The following is a 7,003-nucleotide window of genomic DNA, read 5'->3' on the forward strand; positions in this document are numbered from 1 at the left end:
AGACCGACTTCCAGCAGTGTTGTTAAACTTCCGGCGTGTACTTCTGGCATTGATGGTAAAAAAAAAAAAAAAAAGAATGGCGCCACCCCACTACTGCAGTACGGTACTCTTGAAAAAAAAAACTGCCAAACAAATGATTTAAACAAGCGAGCTAAAGTCACTCCCCTTCACATCCTGCGCTCACACTGTTCACCTGAACCAATTCCACCAGCCAAAGCCACAGCAGCAGAAAGTGCTTAGCATGACAGATTTCACGTCGCAAGGCTCAAAGTAAAAACAGATGACAAAGCAGAAACTTAAAAAAATAAGTATTTCTCATTTGCCTTCAATATAGTAGCAAACCAAATTAATGTGTAAGACCATAAAAGTAGTGCAAGTGTTGGGCTGCAGGATGTACTGCAACAAAAAACATACCATATGATGAATTAAATAGTACATAAAAGAAACAAAGCTAATAAAAATACTGTGACATTTGGTGGAAATCTGACAGCAAACTAAATCATAGTTAATATAAGAATAGTTGTGTGTAAGATAATATGATATATGATATATATGTAGCAGCAGGAGGTACAACAGCAATGAACCGACCAAATGATGGTGCAGATTATACAGTTACTCAGTGTATTATTGACTTTATTTAAGTGTTATGCACTGTGGTGCCCACCCCACATGGGCTTACAGGACACTTCCGTATACAAAACAAAATAGTACAGGATGGCTTTATACATACCGCACAAACTCAACATAAATATAACTGTGTTTTTCCTCAATATTCAAACAGAAGACTACACTCACTGTCTTCTTTCCCAGTCTTTACAAGTAAAAGCAACAAATGCAAAAATGTCCCTTTCCTACATCCATGTTAAGGTTTTGTCTTCAGATAAAGAAAAAACACATCTGCATTACCTCTATTTATACATTCAAAGAAAGAAAATCTTAAATCAGAGTACAATTGAGTTCCTAGTGTCCGTGTAAAGTGACTAGTTTTGTGTTTATTGGGAGTTTAGCAGCCATGACATGTGGAATGAAGCTGTTGTGGAATCTGGTTGTTCTGCATTTGAAGCTGCTGAACCTCTTACCAGAGAGCAGCAGGGTGGCCAGTCCATAATGGTGGTGGGAGGGGTCTTTAATATTTGTCTGAGCCTTGGTCAGGCAGCTTCTGCGAGCAGTGCCTTGGATGGAGGGAAGCACTGTCCTCACTACCCTCTCTATACATTTCCAGTCTGAGGCGTTGCAGGCCCCAAACCGGACAGCGATGCAGCTGATCAGAACGCTCTCTCTTCCCCCTGTGGTGAGGATGTGAGGGGGGGGCGAAAGAGACAAAGTATGCATAGAACGCAGATGATAGACAGAAGACTACATTGCTCTGCATCTGCTGATTTAAAGTTAATCATATAGGGGCCTTTTACTGGTTCCTTTTTTAAGGTTGCTTAAAAGTTCACTTGTGATTGGTTGATCACACCTGGTTAATGTGGTCCAGAAAGAAAGAAAGTCCTGGTGTTTGACTTGTCCTCAGAACCTCTATTCATTATTTAGGAAACTGATCCGGGCGGCATTCAACCAGAATTGATCAATGTTTCATAATGCTACGCCTGATTCAGATTTTTTATTTTTTTTCTGAGCTTACTCTCCGTGTAATAACAACAAATTTCCAGATCTAAAATGAAGAACCTTCACATATTTGCATCCAGAAGACATACCACCACCATTATTCTATTATACTCACTATGAGTGGCTTGATAGATAAAGAAATGTCGCCTTTGTCCAGATACATTCCTAACCCAAAAAGACATGAGTCAGCAAGATATGTGTGGATACTGACATGCACGCAACAGATATTACTGGACTTGTTAAAAAAGACGCTTTCGGCCTATTTCCTGAGGAGACTCTCTGAAATGTTTTTAAAATTCTCTGGGAATTCGGAAATAAAGTCTCTTCTCTCATTTCTAATCTGCCTTCTTAAAGAAGAGAGAGATTAGGTTATTAATTTATTGTTATTTTTCACACAGTAAAATTATTACTATGATAATTTGGGCTTTGTGAAAGTTATTATATTTTCATTGTTACTCTACATGTTTTGCTACTTCCCCTCTGTCTCTTTATGACTATTGTGGGCTGTCCCATCTGTTGCCAGAACCACACCATTAACTCAACAAAGTCAACTCTTCCACTGGGAGGAATCTCTCAGTTTTCCCCCTTTTTGGAGAGAAATCTGCACCTGACACTGTACAGAAACCAGACCCACCATATTGTTTGCCTAGACTGCCGAGACATAAAAAAAACATCAATAGGTGTTAAATCTTTAAATTAGACTCACAAGATATGTTTGCTCCTTAGATCTGAATCAGACAGACTCTTGGTCATATTTAGGTCTTCAATCATTTTCATTCTTAGACAAAGAGTGTCCACCTTAGCCATTCCTTAAGAAATAGTTGAACTGGTATTAACTGATTAGTAGTAGATATAGTGTTTTATCTTAATAACCCTAGTGAATTATATGAATACCTCCTGTCAATTAATAATAAAAGTTAAACATAAAATGTCAAAAGTGTCTCAAGAAATGCAGTGTTTGGCTCCTCAATGCTTCACCTCACGATGAATTCTTTTTAATGATTAACTTTGATTGATTGGTTATCAACCTATAAGCAATTCACAGTAGCTGAATGTCAATACTCAGTGGGGTATGTACAAAACATAGCTCTACTGTATGTGTCCCGGAGTCTATCAGGGTGTGTCTCTTTTTTTTTTTTTTTTTTTTTTTTTTGTGGGGGTTTCTTGTCAGGTGAGTGCAGTCGTTCAGAGCTGCGGTACACACAAACACACACTCCTGTTGGTACAACGTGTTTACACATCCATCATCTCGCACAAACAGAAGAAACTCCGTTTCCATCTCGTTAAAACCTCAACCGCAGCCAAATCAGGAATGTTCGCAGATTGTCCCACAATTCCAGATGACAGACACACACTCTGCACACCCAGTGAAATCACCCACTCTTTCAGCTGTACGTGTGTGTGTGTGTGTGTGTGTGTGTGTGTGTGTGTGGTGTGTGTGTGTGTGTGTGTGTGTGTGTGTGTGTGTGTGTGTGTGGGTGTGTGTGTTTTAAAAGGTAGAAATATGCTGGTGTTTTGTGGACATGGGAAGCAGGCTGATGGGTGCATAAATAAGGCATGTTGGAACATCTGGTCTTTGTTGTGCGTTCAGCTTTTTAATGTCTTCAAAGAGCAACTCTGACGCATCGCTGACTACCGCTCCTTGCTCCCGCTTCATTTTAGCATGGAATAATAAACCATCTTTGGGGAATTGAGTCCCCAAGTCTCTCTCGCTCCCTTCATTTGGATATCCCGATGCGACCCCCCTCCCTCCCCCAACACGCACACATCCTCCTCCTTCCCTCGCTTCCAACTCCTGCACCCCATTTAAGACAACTTTTCTTTTTACTTAGTTGATTTTTAATTTTTTATACCTCAGGGAACACTGGTGTGTGTCACTGCAGTCAGCGGCTGTGTTGCTACGAGCACAATTAAAATCACGCACACTTTCCTCATCCCCCGTTCCCCGGCATGCTCAGACGCTTCCTCTCCGGACGATGGCCAGACATAGAAAGTTGTAAATTTCTGATTATATGCAGAGTACATTTAGTCTGGAAGGCCCCCGCTAAACACAATTAGGCACCCAGAGCCATAAATTAAACACACACAGGACTTCATAACTGAGTGATAATCCTGTTGACCATGAGAGCCGTGTTAAGCTTGTACTTTCATTACGAGCACAAGTCGCAGGGCCGTGTTCAACCAGGGCTCTGCTGCTCAAAATCAACCAGCTACATGACACATTAGGAAATGTTTCCAGCGCAACGCGAGAAAAGAACCAAAGACGCGGCAACAAGCTCTCACAGTGCGTCGAACTGCTATTTTGAAGAGACTCATTCACTTTGCACCATGGTAATTGAAAGATGACGGCAGACTGTATTCCCTGAGAAAAAGATCATTCACATGCGGATTCAATGGAAGGAAGTGTCAAAGAACAAAAGGTATTTTCTGCTGTGTTGTGGGCATCTGAATGCTGTGAGAATTGGCGTGTGCGCTGAGGTCAGGCCAGTTTTATTTAGTCTCATGAAGTGACATCATGACTCACTGGTGATATAGATTTACCGGGTTCAGCTGAAGAAATAAAAACCTGCCGACCGCAGGGTACCAGCGGTTTCAAGAAAATTAATGTTTTGACATAAAAAATCTGCCCAAACTTGCTGTTATTGTAATGTGAAACAGTCTTGAATTGTGGGAAAAAAAATCCATTTTAAAGTTTCTTTTCTTAATAGTGTTTAAAGTGCAAGTGGCTGTTTTCATACTTTAGTTGTCCTTTGTGTGTTTATGTGTAACATTTTAGTTTGCCTTTTATCGCATGTGATTTTGGACAATAGAAAAAGATTTGATCTAAATTAAAAGCAGAATTCTAAAACTGTTAGATGTGAAATTTACCTTGTCCAGAGACATATGAAAGATTTTTTGACAAATGGGGAAAGTGGATTAAAATCACATAAAATAAGAGCAGTTCTAAATGTTTAACCAGCTCGTGAGAAATTAATTAAAGATATTTATTATCTTATTTCTTTCCATTAAGTTGATTAAATCCTTTATGTTTTAAAAATTGTACTATTGTAGCATCTGTTCCTGTGGATTTGTCATCTAGTTTTTACTCTTTGGCTTAAATGATTGCTCCTAACTGCTAGCTTAACTTGCTGTAAGAACAGTCATGATAAATCACTTCTTTAATTGCAGTTATATATTATGTTTTATAGGTGATTAAAATTTTTTTTTTTTAGGAACAATGGCCCCTGACAATGGTTTTTCACTATGTGTCATAATATTAGGAAGCGGCTCACCTTACCGATGACTAGAATGACCTAAAACTGGTACATATGATGAGACCTCCCCCTTTTTGTGTCCAAGCATTGGCTAAAAGTCCACTAAGATGGGAAAAAAAACATCCATCCATTTCCAACAATCCCAGTTGGGGTTGCGAGGGTTTCTGGTGCCTATCTCCAGCTGTCAATGGACGAGAGGCGGGGTTCACCCTGGACAGGTCGCCAGGCTATCGCAGTGGGAGAAAACAGGATACTCTATGAACCTGATCCATTTACATGTGTGATGTGCAAAAGGGCAGGATGAAACCAACTTTTGAAGTTCCACAATTTCTTCCTGTTATCTTAGATGACTTGTTTTGATTTGTGCATGATGTCACACAAGGAATCAATGTGTTTAATGTGTTGCCTTAAGGGAGCACAGCGTAAGTTCCAGGATCTTTGCAGAAACCTGCCCCCTCTGGCGACAAGTTGAAACAACACCAGGGTTGTGTAAGTGCGCAGGGGATACGCGGAAAATAATCTGCCGCTGCAACTGCACAGGTGTTTTATTTAATGTCGTCTAAGGTAGGAAAGCTATAAGTATTTGAGTTAGCCCGTGTTCTCTCACTAATCCATCGATTACGGCGGAGAGTCAACAAAGTAGCCAGGTGATCGTGAGCGCACAGCGCGTCACACCCACATGCACACCCAGAGAATTTGGCCCGAATCACTTTCTTATAAACTTACTATTCCAGCCCATAGAGGCAACTGCGGTAAATAGAGGATAAGTCATTTTAGATGTCAGGCAACTTTAAGGGCATGCATCAGAAAGAAAATAAATTATATTTAACTTCAAAACTTGCCCTATGCACATTTAAGATACAAAACAGCTCTGCCTCAGTTTAACTCAAATGCTGTGAATTAACTAAAAACGTACAAAGACATGAGATCAACTGGGCTTTCCGAAATTGTTTAAAGGTATTGTAATCACAGTGCACGCAAAATCTGGAGAAAAAAAAGTAATAAAATATCTTTCTCCCAATATCCTTAAATTAGCACATATGATCATCTTAGTTGACTAAGAAAATGTTTAATCATATTTAAATTTAGATAGATAGGGAGAAATATGTTTCTTTATACACATTGTAAGCCGTTGGTATGACTTTATGTCTAACAATCCCCTTGTCTGAGACATTGGTGAATATTTCACATGGAAAACCTCTACTGAAATACCCTAATTATTTATTTTATTTATTTATTTCATGGTTCAAATCGGTTTTCAGTAAAAATTAACTTAGCTGTGTAACTCTAATCCTCTCAAGTAAAGATGCGGGTTTTGTTGCAAAATTAGGTGTTGATGCTCATTTCTTTGTTTAAACCTTCCTGACAAAAAAGGTATGATACCAGAAAATGTAACTTCTTTTCCCTAGAAATCAGCCATTAATTAACAATAAACAATTTCTCCACACTATCTAATTGGCACCACATTTGCCATGATACAGTTAAAGAGACTGCTTAATTAATTAAACATGAAATAGCACCTTCCCAAAGTGTTTGAGAATACAGATGTAAAAGTGAATTTTTCTTTCTCTGCGTACCAACACCTCAACCCAAACCTCTAAGAAAAAAAAAAAAAAATCCAGAGCCACGTTTTATAAGATTTGTTCTCTTTATCACGTTAATTAGCACCTCCCTCCTGTCCCCTTTGCAAATGAGGGTTAGGTGAGGGGGTTCGGGATTTGATGACTTAAAATGCACACAGCTAACGAGTTATTCATACCCTGCACAGCTGTTAAGGCAATTTAACGGCTTCTTCTCCATTCTCTTGATGCTTACTTGTCAAGGAGGGAAAGGTGGCGAGAGGCCTCAACAACTGCTCCATTATCCTGGCAGAGATACTCTTGGATTCAAAAATGGTCACAAATTTTATCATTCACCTGAAGCGGGGAACGAATTTACAGCTATTCAAAGCGCAGGCTTGCACCTTTTCTGGAACTTATCACCGTTTTTGTGCAACTTTTTCCTGATTCTGAAGATGAATGTGTTTTGTTGGGAAATCTTACTTCTTTAAAGCCATTTTCTGCTCAGAACTACAGCATGAGCACATTTCCATGCATGAAGTATACTTGCACTCCACCACCGCCATCTGTCACCATGCA

Source organism: Fundulus heteroclitus, chromosome 3, assembly GCF_011125445.2.
Source record: "Fundulus heteroclitus isolate FHET01 chromosome 3, MU-UCD_Fhet_4.1, whole genome shotgun sequence".
Taxonomy (NCBI): Eukaryota; Metazoa; Chordata; class Actinopteri; order Cyprinodontiformes; family Fundulidae; genus Fundulus; species Fundulus heteroclitus.